This window comes from Triticum aestivum, chromosome 7D, assembly GCF_018294505.1.
Source record: "Triticum aestivum cultivar Chinese Spring chromosome 7D, IWGSC CS RefSeq v2.1, whole genome shotgun sequence".
In the NCBI taxonomy this organism is placed as follows: domain Eukaryota; kingdom Viridiplantae; phylum Streptophyta; class Magnoliopsida; order Poales; family Poaceae; genus Triticum; species Triticum aestivum.
In genome coordinates, this window is record NC_057814.1 from 547,387,092 (window position 1) to 547,412,147 (window position 25,056).

Here is a 25,056-nt window from a genome sequence, read left to right on the forward strand (position 1 = left end):
AGAATAACCATGTTACCGGGCCCAAAGGAAGATTTGTGGATACTGTCAAGGTGTGGCAACAGGAGTGGTTCTACATCACCCAACCCCGCGGCACCAAGTGCGCCGCTGCTCCCGCCTTCAGATCTGGACCTCCATTGCGGCTCGCATCCTGGACCAACAAGGGTCTAGATTGGTGATCTCTTGACGAGGTGTCGACACTGCAGAAGCGTATTAAGAGCATGATAAAAAAGGACATCACCCTTGATGATGTGATTCAAGTGATGCTCATCCGCCGAGCTCTCCCTAGCCAACGATGGCCTCTCAAAATGTGGGAGTTTAATCCGGAGGGGCCTCGGACTCTGCAACGATTCTTTGGCACGACGCACAAAGGGATCTGGAAGCTGCTTTTCAAGAAGCAGAAAACGTGGCCAAGGACGTCTGACGACACTGGCCTAGATTGGAACAATCCGGCATCCCCCGTAAGTATCATATCTCCGAACATTATTTAGCTTGTCAATTTTAGGGAGGAGTCCTGAAAATTCCATCTCCTAAATAGGACTGGGTAAAGAAGGCAGAGCGGATTAAGTGTCCGACCCAGCTCCTCGAAACCCGGCCGAGCCTCTGTTGATGAAGATGCTGGTCCCGGTGCCCTACCAGGCACCGGCAAAGAAGGGCAAGACGAAGAAGAACAAGGAGGCCGAAGAGGGCCTCCCTCACGAAGAAACTTCGGGCGCCGTGTCCGGAGGACCCGAGGCTCCTTCCTCTCACGAGGGAGACGAAGACAAGGACGAGGAGGAAGAGGAGGAGGAGGAGGGAGAAGAGAAACCTCCTCCCATAGGGAAAAAGAGGGCGGCCTCCATAGATACGGAGGAGGGGGCATCCAAGAGGGGGAAGACATCCCTCTCGGATGATTTGGATTTGGGCGCCGAAGCTGTCCCCAGGCACCGCCCCCGAGCCAAGCCCCTTGCCGAATCGTAAGTACCTCAAGATGCCTTACGTACATCTAATATTTTTATAGATTATGAGTATAATACCGAATTTCATGTTTCAGTCCGGCCCGTGACATCCCTGAAGAATCATCGTCATCGGGGGATCTCTCTCCGGAGAAGATGGAGAGCGAGACGCCTCCACAAGCTTCCCCGCCTCCTAGGGCGGATGACACCGAGGTGTTGTCCCAAAGGATTTCTCCAGGCTCCGGAGAAGTGCGGGAGGGGACCAAGACGGCGCCAGGGGATAATGGCTTGGCTGCCGAGAACATGGGGGGCGCAACCCTCATGGAGATCGGTGACGAGGGTCATGAATTATCCAACCTCCGTCCGGATACTGTTCCGGAGACATCAACGGCTCCAGAACCGAATCAGCAGCCCCCTCCGCAGGAGTGGGAGACGGCTATTCCAACGGCGACCTCTATTAATGCAGAGGCGCCGAACATGCTGATGGACGCTCTGCAAAGTGTGTCTATCTTGGAGGAGCACCGTACCTTGATGGGTGCGGTGGTTGAAAAGGTTTAGTCCGCTAAGAGTGGACTGAATGAAGCCTTCATGAGCCTACTAACAGGCTTCAAGGTATGCGATGTAATGTCTTTTAGCTGCTTTCCGTAAAAAAATCCGCCTCTATATAGATAGTAGCCCCTGAGACTCTGTTTGACTGATTAAGGAGGGCGAACAGAGGGTCTATAGGTATCCACAGGAAATAACATACTTATCTTTTTTGATAAATGTCAGGCTTCACTGTTAGCGGCGACCGCTCAGGCCGCCGAAGTTTCCGAACCGGAAACTGCAGCTGGTCGACGGGCATAATGTCCGGATCAACAAGCGGCTCGACGAGGCGCAAGGTATGTTTCAAGTGCTCCATACACAATTGAATTAGTTTGCAAATGCTAAGTTGAAGCTTTACGCGCTGCTATATGCATAATTGCATATGACACTTCTGAGGTCGAGACCCTCAGGAGTGACCTTGCCCGCGTGAAGGAGCAGGCGAGGGTGAGCGATGCGGCCGCTGATAAAGGGGCTGCCGATTTGAAGGCCGAACAGGCCACCCGGTGCCAGTTCGAGGAGCGGGTATCCAAGGTTGAACAAGAGCTGAAGGACGCAACTCGCAAGTGCGAGCTCCTGGAGGAGGAGAATAAAGCTAAGGCGGCTGAACTCGCCAAGGCCCTTCAGGACGCCTAAGAGGCGAGGTCCGAATCCCGAGCGGCTCGCGAGGAGCTCCGACATGCCAGACAGATAGCGGCTGGTAAGCCCTTTTTCTTTTACAGTCTAAGTTTGGCGATCAACAGTATGCCTTACTTAATCGACTATGGAGTTCTCCAGACGCCTTTGCGGATCTTCCGAAGAGCGCCGCTGACGCTGCGCAATTCTACCGAGCCCAGGAGGGGCATGCGACGGAGAAGCTGTTCTGGTCGCAATTCGTGATGCAGGAGCATTCGACCCTGCTGAATGACCAGATGGCGCAGTGAGCCGAGTTGCATAAAATGTCCGGAGCGACCATGAAGGAGGTTATACTCCGGCTGTGGCTGGCCGAACCCGTTCCGAGCAGCTATTTTGGCCTAGTGCGGCGACTCCTCGATGTCGTGTCCCGAATCGACGCAATCAACCGGTCGGTGTGCATAGAAGGTGCGCCGATGGCCTTCGCCCGCGTCAAGGTGCATTGGGCAAAGATGAAGGTCGTCATTATTGCAGTTGAGGGTCCCCCCGAAGGCAAGGATCACCGCACGCCGGAGCGATATTTAGACGACGTCTTAGAGGGTGCTTGGTTGATAGAGGGTCAATGTTTGAAGGACATTATATTCGATTGAATGTATCCGAACAACCCGGACGTGTTTATTATATTAAGGCTTTGTAATATATTTGTGCCATTATCTGAAGTTTCTTTCCTCCTGTGCGGCCGTTCTTATATGCCCGAGAGTTTTCCAGTCGTCGGCTTCGGCCCCCATGTAGATGCTACGGGGGTGTTCGGAATAGCACATGAGCACTCTTGACCCAACGTCTTGGTCCGTGACGGAGGTGTCAGTGCGGTGAACCAGGCAATCGGACTATACGGCTTTACCGCTCTCACTTAGCCATAGGAGTTTGACGATGGGGCTATAAAATAGCCCCTGGTACGTATGCTACTATCCGAATGCGGATGCATTACGCATATGACTGGACAAACAGTCCTTCGTTTAATACGGGAAAAATCGTTAAAGATTTAGTAAGTCACCGAGCCGCTGACCAGCTCTCGCCGCATCATGACAGTCAGTTTTCGGCTTTCTCTACTGAGGTGCTTGACCGGACGAACCAGAAACACAATCGCAGTAGTTCTCCCTTTACTACCCTAGTCGAACAATCGGAACGTAAGGTAGAAAACACAGGAGCCGGGCAACCCAACTATTGACCAAAGACATGATTCGGAGCTGATGCATATAATGCCAAGTTCGGGACGCTGAAGTGTGCTGCAGAGTAGTTCGGGCTTTTGTTTGGCGATACATATGTGGCCGTATGGAGCCCCTGGCAATAGGTGTCGGGGTATGTGAGTGAGAAAACTGGGGAGACGGAATATATTTTTATGAATAAAGTTGATACCGAAAGATTGTCCCTACTAGGATCCGATTTGATACATCAAAACGTGATCTTACAGAGGGTACCATAAGCATAAAAGTCATTTTACATGCCAGGGGTCTGATAATAAGGAGGAAAGCTTAGTACAGGTCATTTAAATAAGGTTTGGTCCGAAGAGTTCTTTGGATATCCTGCCGCACGTCTGCGCCGCTTTTGCCTTGTAGAGAGGGGTTCCTTGAAAGGAACGGTTTTCGGTTATCCGCACGAAACGGGGCTCGAAGAGAGTCCTTGTAAGTCCGTAGGATATATAGGTTCGAATGCACCTATGGTAGGAGAGAAAAATAGTCAAAGAAAGGTGACAGGTCATACAGGGTCGAACCATACTATGGACATGTTCGTATTGTGCCTCCGTTGATGCCCAAGGTATTTTGAGTGCGTAATGATGCATGCACGGTACGAATTCCGCGGCTGTGCATGGCGATCGACGGAGGCGAAACTGCTAGTCTAGCTCTGGAGGTACCGAGCCGTCAGCTTGTGGGTCTGACCGGACTTTTTTAGCAAAGTCTGGCGGCTTGATGGCCGATGACGTGTGCGGCTTGAGGGGGCCACTCTGTACTTTGGCTGCGAGAGCCGCGGTATGCTCCTCGGTGCGGAGGGAGCGTTCCGTGTTTCTGTTGACCGTTATGATGCTGCGTGGACCGGGCATCTTGAGCTTTAAATAGTGCGGCACCGCGTTGAATGGAGCAAAAGCGGTCCGGCCGAGCAGTGCGTGATAGCCACTTCGGAAGGGTACGATAACGAAGATCAAGTCCTCACTGCGGAAGTTGTCGGGCGAGCCGAGGACAACTTCCAATGTTATTGAGCCCGAGCAACGGGCCTCTACGCCAGGTATTACCCCTTTAAAGGAAGTTTTAGTGGGCTTGATCCTTGACGGATCGATGCCCATTTTGTGGACGGTGTCCTGGTAGAGTAGGTTAAGGCTACTGCCACCGTCCAGGAGGACTCGCGTGAGGTGGAATCCATCTATGATTGGGTCGAGGACCAGAGCTGCCGAACCTCCATGACGGATGCTAGTCGGGTGGTCCTTTCGATCGAAGGTGATCAGGCAAGCCGACCATGGGTTGAATTTTGGGGCGACCGGCTCTACGGCGTAGACGTCCCTTAATGCATGCTTGCGCTCCCGTTTGGGGATGTGGGTGGCATAGATCATATTCACCATTTTGACCTCGGGGGGAAATTTCTTCTGCCCCTTGTGTTCAGTGGGTGAGGCTCTTCTTCGTCGTCCTCGCTAGGCGGCCTTTTCCCCTTGTGTTTGGCATTGAGCTTGCCGGCCTGTTTAAAGACCCAACAGTTTATGTTGGTGTGATTGGCAGGTTTATCGGGGGTGCCTTGAATCTGGCAAGGCCAATCAAGTATTCTGTCCGAACTGGATGGACCATCTTTGTTTCCTTTGAATGGCTTCTTCCGCTGTCCGGATTTGGAGCCACTGAATCCCGCGTTAACCGTCGTGTCTTCGGTATTGTTTTGACGCTTGTGCTTGTCGCGTCGTGGCTTGCCATTGCCGTCCCTAGCTTCGGAGGTGCCTGGGACGCTGGTGCTATTGCTTCTACGAGCTAGCCAGCTATCTTCTCCCGCGCAAAAGCGGGTCATAAGTGCGGTGAGGGCTGCCATGGACTTCGGCTTCTCTTGGACGAGGTGTCGCGCGAGCCACTCATCTCGGATGCTGTGTTTGAAGGCCGTGAGGACTTCAGCGTCCGGACAATCCACAATCTGGTTCTTTTTAATTAAGAACCTCGTCCAGAGCTTCCGGGCTGATTCACTGGGTTGCTGGATTATGTGACTAAGGTCGTCGGCGTCTGGGGGCCGAACGTAGGTACCTTGGAAGTTGTCTCTGAAGGCGTCCTCCAAGTCTTCCCAGCTTCCAATAGAGTTTCTAGGAGGCTGTTCAGCCAATGCCATGCTGGTCCCTTAAGTTTTAGGGGAGGTACTTGATGGCATGCAAGTCATCATCGCGGGCCATGTGGATGTGGAGAAGAAAGTCTTCAATCCATACTGCAGGATCTGTTGTGCCATCGTATGATTCAATGTTCACGGGTTTAAACCCTTCTGGGAACTGGTGCTCCATTACCTCATCGGTGAAGCATAGGGGGTGTGCGGCTCCTCTGGATCGGGCTACGTCACGACGCAGTTCGGATGGAGTCCATATGCGGTTTTTGGCCTGGGTGAGGTTGTGTTTTGTCGCGCCAGGCCTGATGGCTGTCTTCTCACGCTGGTGCACGCCCCCTTGATCCATAAATTGATCTGGTATGACTGGCTCTATTGTCCAGGTCCTGTCGCAGGTCGTGCGTGTACCCTGCGACCGCTGTTTCTCTACCTCTAGGGCAAGGTGGCGCAGGCTGGTGTTCGGCTTGGGTTGCCGCTCTGTCCCGGCCACGAGGTGGTCAGTCAGGCCCATCAGCCGCGTTACGCACTATCGGTATAGGCTCTGGGACCTCATCGTCGAATTGGGAGAGCAACCTGTGCTTTGGGTAACTCTTAGTTGGGCGCTCGAGGCCGTATTCCTCGGCTGCCAGGACATTGGTCCATTTGTCATTGAGTAAATCCCGATCGGCTTGAAGTTGCTGCCGCTTCTTTTCAGACTTCTGCTTGGCTATTAGCTGGCGCTTAAAGCGTTCTTGCCGAGGGTTTCCTCTGGCATGATGAAATCTTCGTTGCCAAGGCTCTCGTCCTCTTCGAAGGTCGGTAGGTAATTACTATCCTCCGAGCCCTCATTCCGATAGGATCGTCGGGGTGACTTGCCCCTCTCCCAATCATCCTGTTCGGATGTTGGCTGACCGGGGCGTCTTGGTCTTCGGCGTTCTCCGGGGTGTTATTGTCTTTGTGCCAGTATTGCTGTCTTTTTCGCGACGTGATTTTGATCTGCGCCGCTGACGTCGATGCTTCGGAGGTGCTTCAGCATGCTTGTCCTCTAGATTCTTCCCATTGTCGGCGTCATTTTCTTTGGGTGTGTCCACCATGTATACGTCATACGAGGAAGTGGCCCTCCAGCGTCCGGTAAACGGCGGGTTTTGGCTTTGCTCCTCTTCGGCATTGTTGTCCATACCGTCGATGTCTTTGGAGGCCTAATCGAGCATGTCGGTTAAGTCATCGACAGTGGCTATAAAGTGAGTGGTGGGTGGGACGCAAATTCCCCGCCCTCAGCCCCTAGTGTGGGCTGGGCGTACTTTGGCAGCGATCCTTCTGTAATGGCGAGAGATCGCATTAAGTCTAGGGCCTCGTTTAAGAGTGAGGTTTGGACAGGGAAGCGAGAGTCCATGGAGCAGGGCGGGATAGGAGTTCCCTGGCCGAGCTCGCGTAACACAAACCTCAAAAGTTCAGATCTGGTGTTTGGGGATGAGTCCGGCTTTGTGTTGATGAAGGGAGTCTGGTATGACTCTGGTCCTGCCGGTGAAACGATTCCCTCCATATCTCTGGCGCTGAGCTCTACGGCTGCGGAGAGTCCGGCGGGCTCTAAACTCCCGTCTTCGGACTCGGTGAGGTGTTCCGGATCTAAGGCCGGAGCTGCGTTTGAGGCCGCGAACCCCTGGAGGATCAAGTCTCCCCGGATATCAACGACATAATTTAGGTTTCCAAAACTGATGTGATGATCAGGGCATAGCTATCGATCTGCTCTAGATGGCCAATCGAATTGGCACGCAGTGCGAAGCCGCCGAATATGAAGATTTGGCCGGGGAGAAAAGTCTCCCTCAGGGCGGTATCGTTGTGGATGATTGATGGAGCCATCGAGCCTTCTGGTGACGACACAGTGGAACTCTCAATGAAAGCACCAATGTCAGTGTCAAAACCGGCAGATCTCGGGTAGGGGGTCCCGAACTATGCGTCTCAGGATCGAAGGTAACAAGGAGGCAGGGGACGCGATGTTTACCCAGGTTCGGGCCCTCTTAATGAAGGTAATACCCTACTTCCTGCTTGATTGACTTTGATGAGTATAGGGGTTACAAGAGTTGATCTACCTCGAGATCGTGATGGCTAAACCCTAGATGTCTAGCCTATATGATTGTTCTTGCCCTACGGACTAAACCCTCCGGTTTATATAGACACTGGAGGGATATAGGGTTGTACAGAGTCGGTTTACAGAGAAAGAAGATGCATGATCCGAATGCCAAGCTTGCCATCCACGCAAAGGAGAGTCCCATCCGGACACGGGCAAAAGGTCTTTAATCTCATATCTTCACGGCCCATTAGTCCGGCCCATATCAAATAGCCCGGACGCCCGATGACCCCTTAGTCCAGGACTCCCTCACTCCTCCCGCCACTAGTAGTAGACTTGTGATATTAGTACTGCTTTGTTGAATCTTGTTATGAAAGACCAATTTTCCGGTACTCCTAATGAGGATGCCACGTCCCATCTTAATAGATTTGTGGAATTATGTGATATGCAAAAAAAAGATGTGGACAATGATGTGGTTAAGATGAAATTATTTCCGTTTTCTTTGTGTGATTCTGCAAAAAAATGGTTCTCTTCTTTTCCTCCAATAGTATGGATTCTTGGAATAAGTGCAAAGATGCTTTTATCACTAAGTATTTTCCTCCCGCAAAAATTATTTCCCATAGAACCCAGATCATGAATTTCAACAACTTGAACATGAGCATGTTGCACAATCTTGGGAAAGGATGAAAATGATGCTAAGGAATTGCCCAACTCATGGGTTAAATCTTTGGATGATCATACAAAAGTTTTATGCGGGGTTGAATTTCGTTTCTCGTAATCTTTTAGATTCCGCCGTGGGTGGTACTTTTATGGAAATTACCTTGGGTGAAGCCACCAAATTGCTTGATAATATTATGGCAAATTATTCACAATGGCATACCGAGAGGGCTCCTACTAGTAAAAAAGTTAATTCGGTTGAAGAAATTTCCTCTTTGAGTGAAAAAGTTGATGCTCTTATGAAATTGGTTGCTAGTAAAAGTGCTCCTATTGATTTTAATGATATGCCTTCGTCTACTTTGATTGAGCAAAATAGTGATGCCATAGATGTGAATTTTATTTCTCACAATAATTTCAACAACAATGCTTATAGAGGTAATTTTAATCCAAGGCCTTTTCCTAGTAATTCCTCTAATAATTATGGTAATTCCTATGGAAATCAATCTTACAATAATAATAGGAATACCTCTGATTTTGAGAATAATATTAAAGAATTTATCAACACACAAAAGGTTTTCAACACTTCCATAGAAGAAAAGTTGAATAAGATTGATGATTTGTTTAGAAGTGTTGATAGAATTGCTCATGATGTGGAAAATCTCAAGACGAAATTTTTGTGCCTAAAGTAGATGAATCAATTAAAGCTATTTATGTTTCTATGGATGAAAGTAAGAAAAGAACCGCTATGCTTAGAGCTAAAAGAGAATTTTTAGAAAAAGCATTTTCTAGTGATTTATTTCGCAATGTGATGAAGATCTTAAAATGATTGGTGTTTCTTCTATTGATTCCTTGTTTATTAAAATTAAGATAGATGAAAAATGGACTGGAGAAGAGTCAACTTTAGGTAGAAGGCGTCCCTATGATTCGAAGGGTGAAAATCTTGTTGAAAAAATTGATAAAAGTGGATTTGAAGAGGTCAAGACTTTAACTAGTGATGTGCCCACTATTTTGGGTTACAAAGACTTTAATTATGATAGTTGATCTTTGGTTGATTGTATTTATTTGTTGCAATACATGATAAATTCACCCCATGCCTATGAACAAATAAAGCTTTTACTAAACATATTGTTCATGCCATGATGAAAGCTTTTGAAGAAAAATTGGAATTAGAAGTTTCAATTCCTAGAAAATTGCATGATGAATGGGAACCTACTATCAAAGTCAAGATCAAAAATTATGAGTGTTTTGCTTTGTGTGACTTGGGTGCTAGTGTTTCTACAATTCCGAAATATTTATGTGATGTGCTTGGTCTTACCGATATTGAAGAATGCTCTTTAAATTTGCACTTAGTGGATTCTACTATTAAAAAACCTATGGGAAGGATTAATTATGTTCTTATTCTTGCAAATAGGAATTATGTGCCCATAGATTTTATTGTTCTTGATATAGATTGCAATCCGCCTTGTCCAATTATTCTTGGTAGACCGTTTTTGCGTACTATTGGTGCCGTCATTGATATGAAAGAAGGCAATATTAAATTTCAATTTCCACTAAGGAAGGGAATGGAACACTTCCCTAGAACAAAAATTAGTCCACCATATGAATCAATCATGAGGGCATCTTATGGATCTAGAACCAAAGATGACAAAACTTAGATCCTACGCATTATGCGTAGCTAGGGGCGTAAAACGATAGCGCTTGTTGGGAGGCAACCCAATGAATAAAAATTATTTTTGCTTTTTGATTTCTATTCTTGAGTGTGAGCACAATTATGATACTGTTTATTGTGTTTTTTGTGTTTTAGTTAGTGTTTGTGCCAAGCAATGCCTTTGGGAAGACCTGGGTGAAAGTTTATTTGATCTTGCTGAAAAACAGAAACTTTTGCGCTCACGAGATTCATTGTCATTTTTTAAATAAGAGTGATTTTAAGTAGATTATTTTTCAGAGGACTAATAGACAAATTCCTCACGTCCACCAATTTATTTCATAATTTTTGGAGTTACAAAAGTATTCGAAGTTTTCAGATTGCTACAGACTTTTCTGTTTTTGACAGATTCTGTTTTCTTTGCGTTGTGTGCTTGTTTTGATGATTCTATGGTTTTCTTGAATGAGTTTTTGCCATAGAAAAGTTGGAATACAGTAGATATAATTCAAAAAAAATAAGAATAGGTTTGCTATAGTACTTATAGTAGTGGTTTGGTTTCTTATACTAACGGATCTCACAAAGGTTTTGTTTGAGTTTTGTGTGATTGAAGTTTTCAAGTTTTGGGTTATCTTACGATGGATGAAGGAATAACGATAAGCAAAAGGCTAAGCTTGGGGATGCCCGAGGCACCCCAAGATAATATTCAAAGAAGTAGCAAGCAACTAAGCTTGGGGATGCCCCCGAGTGGCATCCTCGCTCTCTTCTAACAACCATCGGTATTTTACTTGAAACTATATTTTTATTCGTCACATGATATGAGTTTTGCTTGGAGCGTCTTGTATGATATGAGTCTTTGCTTGTTTTGCTTTGTGTTTTAAGTGTCGAATCCTTGCTGGACACACCCTTTTTAGAGAGCCAAAAATTATGCTATGCTTGCTCCTATGCTTCACTTAAATTTTTAGAGCCATGGACTTGCTCTAGTACTTCACTTATATCTTTTTAGCATGGTGTGCTTTGTTAATTTTGAAGAAATGCTCTCATGCTTCACTTAGATTTATTTGGGAGTTAGTAAATTTTGAAGAAATTCTCTCTTGCTTCACTTAGATTAATTTGAGAGAAAGAAAAAATTATGCTCATGATCTTCACTTATATTTGTTTGAGCTTACCAAAAGCAACATATGAAAATAGTTCCAAAGTGATAGATATCCAAGGAGGATATAATAAAAACTTTCATGAAGATCATTGGACAAAATAAACTTGATTCTTAGTAATGGTTTTGAGATATGACGATATGATATGTGAGTCATGTTGATGAGTAATTGTGCTTTAGTAAGAATATTGATGTTAAGGTTTGTGATTCCCTATGCAAGCACGAAAGTCAATAGTTATGCAATGAAATTTATATCCTACTTATGGTGCATTATTCGGTGTTACTTATGCTTAATGCTTGGGTACGAGATTTTTGCTTTTTGGTTGATCGCTTCTCAATCTTTTTGCTAGCCTTCATTTTGCACTAAGTATGATCACTACTTGTGCATCCAAAACCCTTTAAACCAGTTTTGCCATATGAGTCCACTATACCTACCTATATGCAGTATTTCTATGCCGTTCTAAGCAAATTTGCATGTGCCATCTCTAATGTTCAAAATAAATTTCTCTTTTGTGTGCTCTACTACTCGCGAGGCGGTAAAGGGTAGCCAATATTTTCCATGCTAGATGTGTTATTCTCACGATGAGTGTTTATTCACTTGTCATTGCACGAGAGTACGACAAAGGTATTAGGGATGCCCAGTCCCGAAATGAAAAATAAATTTACTTTATGTTGTCAAATAATAAATTCCTTGGAAAGTGTTGGTATGGAAGGCACCCGTGGATACGGCTAGCCATGGAAAGTGAAAGTTATGGTGGAAAAAGGAATAAACTTTATTTTCTGTTTGGGAACCGCCTATGATGTATCTAGCATGGAAAGTGTTGGGATGCTCCAAGTCGTTTTCGTTGGTAGGAAAAGTATGCCTCTCAAAAATAATTTTATCTCTCAATTTAAGCTTTGAGCTCTGGCACCTCTACAAATCACTACTTCCCTTCGCGAAGGGCCTTTATTTTACTTATGCAATTTTTATTTTGAATTTGAGTCTCCATCTTCTCTTATAAAGCACCAACTAAGGGGCACTATGATCGTATTTGAGCATTGGGTGTAGCTAATATTCGAGTGTGTTTCATGAATGGATCAATGATTGAGCATGATGGGCTAGGGATAACTTGCTTTAGTGTTGATATTTTGAAAGACATGGTTGCTTGTTGGTATGCTTGAGTATTAAAGTCTTCATGTCAAAACTAGACTATTGCTTTGAATCATATAAAAGTCCATATGTCCATGCTATAAAGAAAAGAATGTGATGAACATGTTAGGCAGCATTCCACATCAAAAATTCTGTTTTTATCATTTACCTACTCGAGGACGAGCAGGAATTAAGCTTGGGGATGCTGATACGTCTCCAACGTATCTATAATTTTTGATTGTTTCATGCTGTTATACTATCATTCCTGGATGTATTACAATCATTTTATAGTCATTTTATATCATTTTTTGGTACTAACCTATTGACATAGTGCCAAGTGCCAGTTGCTGTTTTTGCATGTTTTTTACATCGCAGGAAATCAATATCAGACGGAGTCCAAATGCCACACAACTTTACGATGATTTTTTATGGACCAAAAGGAAGAAGTTGGGCCCTGGTTGCACCTGGGGGGAGTCCCGAGGAGGGGACAACCCACCAGGGCGCGCTAGGAGGCCCAGGCGCGCCCTGGTGGGTTGTGCCCACCTCGGGTGCCCCCGGACCGCCTCTTTGCTCTATAAAAACCCCAATATTCCAGAAACCCTAGGGGAGGCGACGAAATATTCATCCAGCCGCCGCAGAGTCCAGAACCACCAGATCCAATCTAGACACCATCACGGAGGGGTTCACCACTTCCATTGGTGCCTCTTCGATGATGCGTGAGTAGTTCTTTGTAGACCTACGGGTCCGTAGTTAGTAGCTAGATGGCTTCCTCTCTCTCTCTCTTGATTATCAATACAATGGTCTCTTGGAGATCCATATGATGTAAATCTTTTGGCGGTGTATTTGTTGGGATCCGATGAACTTTGAGTTTATGATCAGATCTATGTTTTTATCCATGAAAGTTATTTGAGTCTTCTTTGATCTCTTATATGCATGATTGCTTATAGCCTCGTATTTATTCTCCGATATTTGGGTTTTGTTTGGCCAACTTGATCTATTTATCTTGCAATGGGAAGAGGTGCTTTGTAGTGGGTTCGATCTTACGGTGCTTGATCCCAGTGACAGAAAGGGAACCGACATGTATGTATCGTTGCTACTAAGGATAACAAGATGAGATCTATATCTGCCGCAATAGATAAACGGATCTCGTCTACATCATGTCATCGTTCTTATTGCATTACTCCATTTTCTCATGAACTTAATACACTACATGCATGCTGGATAGCAGTCGATGTGTGGAGGAATAGTAGTAGATGTAGGCAGGAGTCCGGTCTACTAATCTTGGACGTGATGCCTATATAATGATCATTGCCTGGATGTCGTCATGATTATTTGAAGTTCTATCAAATGCCCAACAGTAATTGTTTTCCCACCATTTGCTATTTTTCTCGAGAGAAGCCACTAGTGAAACCTACGGCCCCGGGTCTCTTTTCATCATATTTGCCTTGCGATCTAGTTTTTTTCCTTGCGTTTATTTTCAGATCTATTAAACCAAAAATACAAAAATACCTTGCTGCAATTTATTCTTATTTATTTTATTTGACGTTCGATCTATCAATCTACTACAAATTTACCTCACGTCCTTTGCCTATCTTGAGGCGTCGTACCCGAAAGGGATTGACAACCCTTTAACACGTCGGGTTGCGAGGTGTTGTTCTTTGTGTGCAGGGGTTGTTTACGTTGTGTTGCTTGGTTCTCCTACTGGTTCGATAACCTTGGTTTCATATCTGAGGGAAATACCTACTGCCGCTGTGCTACATCAATACCTGAAAAGGCTAAGGATATGTTTCTCGTTTATGGAGGTGACAAAGAGCTCGTGGTAAATGGTTACGTCGATGCTAGCTTTGACACTGATCCGGATGACTCTAAGTCACAAACCGGATACGTATTTATATTGAATGGTGGAGATGTTAGTTGGTGCAGTTCCAAGGAAAGCGTCGTGGCGGGATCTACGTGTGAAGCGGAGTACATAGCTGCTTCGGAAGTAGCAAATGAAGGAGTTCATATCCGATCTAGGTGTAATACCTAGTGCATCGGGTCCAATGAAAATCTTTTGTGACAGTACTGGAGCAATTGCCTTGGCGAAGGAATCCAGATTTCACAAAAAGATCAAACACATCAAGAGACGCTTCAACTCCATCTGAGATTTGGTCAAGGAGGGATACATAGAGAATTGCAAAATACATACGGTTCTGAATGTGGCAGACCCGATTGACTAAGCCTCTTCCACGAGCAAAACATCATCAGCACCAAGACTCCATGGGTGTTAGATTCATGAAAATGTAATCTAGATTATTGACTCTAGTGAAAGTGGGAGACTGAAGGAAATATGCCCTAGAGGCAATAATAAAGTTGTTATTTTATATTTCCTTAATTCATGATAAATGTTTATTATTCATGCTAGAATTGTATTAACCGGAAACTTGATACAGTGTGAATACATAGACAAAACACTGTGTCCCTAGTATGCCTCTACTAAGACTAGCTCGTTGATCAAAGATGGTTAAGTTTCCTAGCCATGGACATGAGTTGTCATTTGAATGAACGGGTCACATCATTAGTGGAATGATGTGATGGACAGACCCATCCGTTAGCATAGCATAATGATCGTTCAATTTTATTGCTACTGCTTTCTTCAGTCAAATACATATTCCTCTGACTATGAGATTATGCAACTCCGACACCGGAGGAATACCATGTGTGCTAACAAACATCACAACGTAACTAGGGTGATTATAAAGATGCTCTACAGGTATCTCCGAAGGTGTTTGTTGGGTTGTCAATAGATCGAGATTAGGATTTGTCACTCCGAGTATCAGGGAGGTATCTCTGGGCCCTGTCGGTAATGGCACATCATATGAAGCCTTGCAACAATGTGACTAATGAGTTAGTTGCGGGATGATGCATTATGGAACGGGTAAAGAGACTTGCGTTAATGAGATTGAACTAGGTATGAAGATACGACGATCGAATCTCGGGCAAGTAACATACCGATGACAAAGAGAATAACCATGTTACCGGGCCCAAAGGAAGATTGTGGATACTGTCAAGGTGTGGCAACAGGAGTGGTTCTACATCACCCAACCCCGCGGGCACCAAGTGCGCCGCTTGCTCGCCGCCTTCAGATCTGGACCTCCATTGCGGCTCGCATCCTGGACCAACAAGGGTCTAGATTGGTGATCTCTTGACGAGGGTGTCGACACTGCAGAAGCGTATTAAGAGCATGATAAAAAAGGACATCACCCTTGATGATGTGATTCAAGTGATGCTCATCCGCCGAGCTCTCCTAGCCAACGATGGCCTCTCAAAATGTGGGAGTTTAATCCGGAGGGGCCTCGGACTCTGCAACGATTCTTTGGCAGCGACGCACAAGGGATCTGGAAGCTGCTTTTCAAGAAGCAGAAACGTGGCCAAGGACGTCTGACGACACTGGCCCTAGATTGGAACAATCCGGCATCCCCCGTAAGTATCATATCTCCGAACATTATTTAGCTTGTCATTTTAGGGAGGAGTCCTGAAAATTCCATCTCCTAAATAGGACTGGGTAAAGAAGGCAGAGCGGATTAAGTGTCCGACCCAGCTCCTCGAAACCCGGCCGAGCCTCTGTTGATGAAGATGCTGGTCCCGGTGCCCTACCAGGCACCGGCAAAGAAGGGCAAGACGAAGAAGAACAAGGAGCCGAAGAGGGCCTCCCTCACGAAGAAACTTCGGGCGCCGTGTCCGGAGGACCCGAGGCTCCTTCCTCTCACGAGGGAGACGAAGACAAGGACGAGGAGGAAGAGGAGGAGGAGGAGGGAGAAGAGAAAACCTCCTCCCATGGGAAAAAAGAGGGCGGCCTCCATAGATACGGAGGAGGGGGCATCCAAGAGGGGGAAGACATCCCTCTCGGATGATTTGGATTTGGGCGCCGAAAGCTGTCCCCAGGCACCGCCCCCGAGCCAAGCCCCTTGCCGAATCGTAAGTACCTCCAAGATGCCTTACGTACATCTAATTTTTATAGATTATGATATAATACCGAATTTCATGTTTCAGTCCGGCCCTGACATCCCTGAAGAATCATCGTCATCGGGGGATCTCTCTCCCGGAGAAGAGTGGAGAGCGAGACGCCTCCACAAAGTTCCCCGCCTCCTAGGGCGGATGACACCGAGGTGTTGTCCCAAAGGATTTCTCCAGCTCCGGAGAAGTGCGGGAGGGGACCAAGACGGCGCCAGGGGATAATGGCTTGGCTGCCGAGAACATGGGGGGCGCAACCCTCATGGAGATCGGTGACGAGGGTCATGAATTATCCAACCTCCGTCCGGATACTGTTCCGGAGACATCAACGGCTCCAGAACCGAAATCAGCAGCCCCCTCCGCAGGAGTGGGAGACGGCTATCCAACGCGACCTCTATTAATGCAGAGGCGCCGAACATGCTATGGACGCTCTGCAAAGTGTGTCTATCTTGGAGGAGCACCGTACCTTGATGGGTGCGGGGTTGAAAGGTTTAGTCCGCTAAGAGTGGACTGAATGAAGCCTTCATGAGACCTACTAACAGGCTTCAAGGTATGCGAATGTAATGTCTTTTTAGCTGCTTCCGTAAAAAATCCGCCCTCTATATAGATAGTAGCCCCTGAGATTCTTGTTTGACTGATTAAAGGAGGGCGAACAGAAGGGGTCTATAGGTATCCACAGGAAAATAACTATATCTTTTTGATAAATTGTCAGGCTTCACTGTTAGCGGCGAACCGTTCAGTCGCCCGAAGTTTCCGAAACAACGGAAACTGCAAAGCTGGTCGACGGGCATGAATGTCCGGCAATCCAACGAAGCGGCTCGACCGAGGCGCAAGGTATGTTTCCAAGTGCTCCATATCACAAATTGAAATTAGTTTGCATAATGCTAAGTTGAAGCTTAACGCCTGCTATGCATAATTGCATATGACACTTCTGAGGTCGAGACCCTCAGAGAGTGACCTTGCCCGCGTGAAGGAGCAGGCGAGGGTGAGCGATGCGGCCGCTGATAAAGGGGCTGCCGATTTGAGGCCGAACAGGCCACCCGGTGCCAGTTCGAGGAGCGGGTATCCAAAGTTGACAAGAGCTCAAAGGACGCCAACTCGCAAGTGCGAGCTCCTCGGAGGAGGAGAATAAAGCTAAGGCGGCCGAACTCGCCAAGGCCCTTCAGGACGCCTAAGAGGCAAGGTCCGAATCCCGAGCGGCTCGCGAGGAGCTCCGACAGGCCAGACAGATAGCGGTCTGGTAAGCCCTTTTCTTTTACAGTCTAAGTTTGGCGATCAACAGGTATGCCTTACTTAATCGACTTATGGAGTTCTCCAGACGCCTTTGCGGATCTTCCGAAGAGCGCCGCTGACGCTGCGCAATTCTACCGAGCCCAGGAGGGGCATGCGACGGAGAAGCTGTTCTGGTCGCATTCGATGATGCAGGAGCATTCGACCCTGCTGAACAGACAAGATGGCGCAGTGAGCCGAGTTGCATAAGATGTCCGGAGTCGACCATGAAGAGTTAATACTCCGGCTGTGGCTGGCCGAACCCGTTCCGAGCAGCTATTTTGCCCTAGTGCGGCGACTCCTCGATTGTCGTGCCCCGAATTGAATGCAATCAAACGGTCAGTGTGCATAGAAGGTGCGCAGATGGCCTTCGCCCGCGTCAAGGTGCACTGGGCGAAGATGAAGGCCGGTCATTATTCAGGTGGAGGGTCCTCCCGAAGGCAAGGACCACCACACGCCTGGAGCGTTATTTAGAGACGTCCTAGAGGGTGCTCGGCTTGATAGAGGGTCAATGCTCAAAGGACATTATATTCGAATGAATGTACTCCGAAATGACCCGGAACGTGTTTATTATTACATTAAGGCTTTGTAATATATTTGTGCCATTATCTGAAAGTTCTTTCCTCCTGTGCGGCCGTTTTTGTATGCCTGAGAGTTTTTCCAGTCGTCGGCTTCGGCCCCCATGTAGATGCTACGGGGGTGTTCGGAATAGCACATGAGCACTCTTGACCCAACGTCTTGGTCCGTGACGGAGGTGTCAGTGCGGCGAACCAGGCAATCGGACTATACGGCTTTACCGACTCTCCACTTAGCCATAGGAGTTTGACGAATGGGGGCTATAAAATAGCCCCTGGTACGTATGCTACTATCCGAATGCGGATGCATTACGCATAGACTGAAAAACAGTCCTTCGTTTAATACGGAAAAATCGTTAAAGATTAGTAAGTCACCGAGCGGCTGACCAGCTCTCGCCGCTCATGACAGTCAGTTTTCTGGCTTTCTCTACTGAGGTGCTTGACCGGACGAACCAGAAAACACAATCGCAGTAGTTCTCCCTTTACTACCCTAGCCGAACAACGGAACGTAAGGTAGCAAACAACAGGAGCCGGGCAACCCAACTATTGACCAAAGACATGATTCGAGCTGATGGCATATAATGCCAAGTTCGGGACGCTGAAGTGTGCTGCAGAATAGTTCGGGCTTTTGTTTGGCGGTACATATGTGGCCGTATAGAGCCCCTGCAATGGGTGTCGAGGTATGTGAGGACAAACTGGGAGACGGTACAATTTTATGAATAAAGTTGATACCGAAAGATTGTCCCTACTAGATCCGATTTGATACGATCAAAACGTGATCTTACAGAGGGTACCATAAGCACCAAAGTCATTTTACATGCCAGGGGTCTGAATAATAAGGAGGAAAAGCTCAGTACAGGTCCTTTAAATAAGGTTTGGTCCGAAGAGTCTTTTGGATATCCTGCCGCACGTCTGCGCCGCTTTCGCCTTGTAGAGAGGGGTTCCTTGAAGGAACGGTCTTTCGGTTATCCGCACGAAACCGGGCTCGAAGAGAGTCCTTGTAAGTCCGTAAGGATATATAGGTTCGAATGCACCCTGTGGTAGGAGAGAAAAATAGTCAAAGAAAGGTGGACAGGTCATACAGGTCGAACCATACTATGGACATGTTCGTATTGTGCCTCCGTTGATGCCCAAGTATTTTGAGTGCGTAGTGATGCATGCACGGTACGAATTCCGCGGGTGTTGCTGCGCGATCGACGGAGGCGAAACTGCTAGTCTAGCTCCTGGAGGTACCGAGCCGTCAAGCTGTGGGTCTGACGCGGAACCTTTTGTAGTCAAAGTCTGGCGGCTTGGATGGCCGATGACGTTGTGCGGCTTGAGGGGGCCACTCTGTACTTTGGCTGCGGAAGCAGCCGCGGTATGCTCCCTCGGTGGGCGGGAGGTGAGCGTTCGCATGGTCTTTGTTGACCGTTTATGAATGCTGCGTGGACCGGGCATCTTGAGCTTTTAAATAGTGCCGGGCACCGCGTTGGAATGGAGCCAAAGCGGTCCGGTTCCGAGCAGTGCGTGATAGCCACTTCGGAAGGGTACGATAACGAAGATCAAGTCCTCACTGGGAAGTTGTCGGGCGAGCCGAGGACAACTTCCAATCGTTATTGAGCCCGGGAGCACGGGGCCCTCTACCGCCAGGCTGATTATACCTCCTTTAAAGGAAGTGTTAGTGGGCTTGTATCCTTGCGGATGATTGCCCATTTGTGGACCGGTGTCCTGGTAGAGTAGGTTAAGGCTACTGCCACCGTCCAGTGAGGACTCGCGTGAGGTGGAATCCATCAATGATTGGGTCGAGGACCAAAGTTGCCGAACCTCCATGACGGATACTGGTCGGGTGGTCCTTTCGATCGAAGGTGATCGGGCAAGCCGACCATGGGTTGAATTTTGGGGCGACCGGCTCTACGGTGTAGACGTCCCTTAATGCATGCTTGCGCTCCCGTTTGGGGATGTGGGTGGCATAGATCATATTCACCGTTTTGACCTCGGGGGAAATTTCTTCTGCCCCCTTGTGTTCGGTGGGCGAGGCTCTTCTTCGTCGTCCTCGCTGGGCGGCCTTTTCCCCTTGTGTTCGGCGTTGAGCTTGCCGGCCTGTTTAAAGACCCAACAGTTTCTGTTGGTGTGATTGGCAGGTTTATCGGGGGTGCCATGAATCTGGCAAGGCCGATCAAGTATTCTGTCCAAACTGGATGGACCATCTTTGTTTCCTTTGAATGGCTTCTTCCGCTGACCGGATTTGGAGCCACTGAATCCGGCGTTGACCGTCGTGTCTTCGGTATTGTTTCGACGCTTGTGCTTGTCGCGTCGTGGCTTGCCATTGCCGTCCCTGGCTTCAGAGGTGCCTGGGTCGCTGGTGCTATTGCTTCTACGAGCTAGCCAGCTATCTTCTCCCGCGCAAAAGCGGGTCATAAGTGCGGTGAGGGCTGCCATGGACTTCGGCTTCTCTTGGCCGAGGTGTCGGCGAGCCACTCATCTCGGACGCTGTGTTTGAAGGCCGCGAGGGCTTCGGCGTCCGGACAATCCACAATCTGGTTCTTTTTAATTAAGAACCTGGTCCAGAGCTTCCGGGCTGATTCGCCGGGTTGCTGGATTATGTGACTAAGGTCATCGGCGTCCGGGGGCCGAACATAGGTACCTTGGAAGTTGTCTCTGAAGGCGTCCTCCAAGTCTTCCCAGCTTCCAATAGAGTTTTCTGGGAGGCTGTTCAGCCAATGTCGTGCTGGTCCCTTAAGTTTTAGGGGGAGGTACTTGATGGCATGTAAGTCATCACCGCGGGCCATGTGGATGTGGAGAAGAAAGTCTTCAATCCATACTGCGGGATCTGTTGTGCCATCGTATGATTCAATGTTCACGGGTTTAAACCCTTCTGGGAACTGGTGCTCCATTACCTCATCGGTGAAGCATAGGGGGTGTGCGGCTCCTCTGTATCGGGCGACGTCACGACGCAGTTCGGATGGAGTCCGTATGCGGTTTTCGGCCCGGGTGAGGTTGTGTTTATCGCGCTAAGCCTGATGGCCGTCTTTGCATGCTGGTGCACACCCCCTTGATCCATAAATTGATCTGGTATGACCGGCTCTATTGTCCAGGTCCTGTCGCAGGTCGTGCGTGTACCCTGCAGCCGCTGTTTCTCTGCCTCTAGGGCAAGGTGGCGCAGGCTGGTGTTCGGCTTGGGTTGCCGCTCTGTCCCGGCCACGAGGTGGTCGGTCAGGCCCATCAGCCGCATTACGCGCTGTCGGTATAGGCTCTGGGACCTCATCGTCAAATTGGGAGAGCAACTGCGCTTTGGGTAACTCTTAGTTGGGCGCTCGAGGCCGTATTCCTCGGCTGCCAGGACATTGGTCCATTTGTCATTGAGTAAATCCGATCGGCTTGAAGTTGCTGCCGCTTCTTTTTCAGACTTCTTGCTGTGGCTATTAGCTGGCGCTTAAAGCGTTCTTGCTCGAGGGTTTCCTCTGGCATGATGAAATCTTCGTTGCCAAGGCTCTCGTCCTCTTCGAAGGTCGTAGGTAATTACTATCCTCCGAGCCCTCATTCCGATAGGATCGTCGGGGTGACTTGCCCCTCTTCCCAATCATCCTGTTCGGATGTTGGCTTGACCGGGGCGTCTTGGTCTTCGGCGTTCTCCGGGTGTTATTGTCTTGGTGCCAGTATTGCTGTCTTTTTCGCGACGTGATTTTGATCTGCGCCGCTGACGTCGATGCTTCGGAGGTGCTTCAGCATGCTTGTCCTCTAGATTCTTCCCATGTCGGCGTCATTTCTTTGGGTGTGTCCACCATGTATACGTCATACGAGGAAGTGGCCCTTCCAGCGTCCGGTAAACGGCGGGTTTTGCTTTGCTCCTCTCGGCATTGTTGTCCATACCGTCGATGTCTTTGAGCCTAATCTGAGCATGTCGGTTAAGTCATCGACGTGGCTATAAAGTGAGTGGTGGGTGGGACGCAAATTCCCCGCCCTCAGCCCCTAGTGTGGGCTGGGCGTACTTTGGCAGCGATCCTTCTGTAATGGCGAGAGATCGCATTTAAGTCTAGGGCCCTCGTTTAAGAGTGAGGTTTGGACAGGGAAGCGAGAGTCCATGGAGCAGGGCGGGATAGGAGTTCCCTGGCCGAGCTCGCGTAACACAAAACCTCAAAAGTTCAGATCTGGTGTTTGGGGATGAGTCCGGCTTTGTGTTGATGAAGGGATTCTGGTATGACTCTGTCCTGCCGGTGAAACGATTCCCTCCATATTCTGGCGCTGAGCTCTACGGCTGCGGAGAGTCCGGCGGCTCTAAACTCCGTCTTCGGACCTCGGTGAGGGTGTTCCGGATCTAAGGCCGGAGCTGCGGTTGAGGCCGCGAACCCTTGGAAGATCAAGTCTCCCCGGATATCAGCGACATAGTTTAGGTTTCCAAAACTGATCTGATGACCAGGGGCGTAGCTGTCGATCTGCTCCAGATGGCCAAACGAATTGGCACGCAGTGCAAAGCCGCCGAATACGAAGATTTGGCCGGGGAGAAAAGTCTCCCTCAGGGCGGTATTGTTGTGGATGATTGATGGAGCCATCGAGCCTTCTGGTGACGACACAGTGGAACTCTCAATGAAAGCACCAATGTCGGTGTCAAAACCGGCAGATCTCGGGTAGGGGGTCCCGAACTGTGCGTCTAAGGATCGAAGGTAACAGGAGGTAGGGGACATTATGTTTACCAAGGTTCTTGCCCTCTTAATGGAGGTAATACCCTACTTCCTGCTTGATTGACTTTGATGAGTATAGGGGTTACAAGAGTTGATCTACCTCGAGATCGTAATGGCTAAACCCTAGATGTCTAGCCTGTATGATTGTTCTTGCCCTACGGACTAAACCCTCCGGTTTATATAGACACGGAGGGATCTAGGGTTGTACAGAGTCGGTTTACAGAGAAAGAAAGATGCATGATCCGAATGCCAAGCTTGCCATCCACGCAAAGGAGAGTCCCATCCGGACACGGGCAAAGGTCTTTAATCTCATATCTTCACGGCCCATTAGTCCGGCCCATATCAAATAGCCCGGACGCCCGATGACCCCTTAGTCCAGGACTCCCTCACTCCTCCCGCCACTAGTAGTAGACTTGTGATATTAGTACTGCTTTGTTGAATCTTGTTATGAAAGACCAATTTTCCGGTACTCCTAATGAGGATGCCACGTCCCATCTTAATAGATTTGTGGAATTATGTGATATGCAAAAAAAAGATGTGGACAATGATGTGGTTAAGATGAAATTATTTCCGTTTTCTTTGTGTGATTCTGCAAAAAAATGGTTCTCTTCTTTTCCTCCCAATAGTATGGATTCTTGGAATAAGTGCAAAGATGCTTTTATCACTAAGTATTTTCCTCCCGCAAAAATTATTTCCCATAGAACCCAGATCATGAATTTCAACAACTTGAACATGAGCATGTTGCACAATCTTGGGAAAGGATGAAAATGATGCTAAGGAATTGCCCAACTCATGGGTTAAATCTTTGGATGATCATACAAAAGTTTTATGCGGGGTTGAATTTCGTTTCTCGTAATCTTTTAGATTCCGCCGTGGGTGGTACTTTTATGGAAATTACCTTGGGTGAAGCCACCAAATTGCTTGATAATATTATGGCAAATTATTCACAATGGCATACCGAGAGGGCTCCTACTAGTAAAAAGTTAATTCGGTTGAAGAAATTTCCTCTTTGAGTGAAAAAGTTGATGCTCTTATGAAATTGGTTGCTAGTAAAAGTGCTCCTATTGATTTTAATGATATGCCTTCGTCTACTTTGATTGAGCAAAATAGTGATGCCATAGATGTGAATTTTATTTCTCACAATAATTTCAACAACAATGCTTATAGAGGTAATTTTAATCCAAGGCCTTTTCCTAGTAATTCCTCTAATAATTATGGTAATTCCTATGGAAATCAATCTTACAATAATAATAGGAATACCTCTGATTTTGAGAATAATATTAAAGAATTTATCAACACACAAAAGGTTTTCAACACTTCCATAGAAGAAAAGTTGAATAAGATTGATGATTTGTTTAGAAGTGTTGATAGAATTGCTCATGATGTGGAAAATCTCAAGACGAAAATTTTTGTGCCTAAAGTAGATGAATCAATTAAAGCTATTTATGTTTCTATGGATGAAAGTAAGAAAAGAACCGCTATGCTTAGAGCTAAAAGAGAATTTTTAGAAAAAGCATTTTCTAGTGATTTATTTCGCAATGTGATGAAGATCTTAAAATGATTGGTGTTTCTTCTATTGATTCCTTGTTTATTAAAATTAAGATAGATGAAAAATGGACTGGAGAAGAGTCAACTTTAGGTAGAAGGCGTCCCTATGATTCGAAGGGTGAAAATCTTGTTGAAAAAATTGATAAAAGTGGATTTGAAGAGGTCAAGACTTTAACTAGTGATGTGCCCACTATTTTGGGTTACAAAGACTTTAATTATGATAGTTGATCTTTGGTTGATTGTATTTATTTGTTGCAATACATGATAAATTCACCCCATGCCTATGAACAAATAAAGCTTTTACTAAACATATTGTTCATGCCATGATGAAAGCTTTTGAAGAAAATTTGGAATTAGAAGTTTCAATTCCTAGAAAATTGCATGATGAATGGGAACCTACTATCAAAGTCAAGATCAAAAATTATGAGTGTTTTGCTTTGTGTGACTTGGGTGCTAGTGTTTCTACAATTCCGAAATATTTATGTGATGTGCTTGGTCTTACCGATATTGAAGAATGCTCTTTAAATTTGCACTTAGTGGATTCTACTATTAAAAAACCTATGGGAAGGATTAATTATGTTCTTATTCTTGCAAATAGGAATTATGTGCCCATAGATTTTATTGTTCTTGATATAGATTGCAATCCGCCTTGTCCAATTATTCTTGGTAGACCGTTTTTGCGTACTATTGGTGCCGTCATTGATATGAAAGAAGGCAATATTAAATTTCAATTTCCACTAAGGAAGGGAATGGAACACTTCCCTAGAACAAAAATTAGTCCACCATATGAATCAATCATGAGGGCATCTTATGGATCTAGAACCAAAGATGACAAAACTTAGATCCTACGCATTATGCGTAGCTAGGGGCGTAAAACGATAGCGCTTGTTGGGAGGCAACCCAATGAATAAAAATTATTTTTG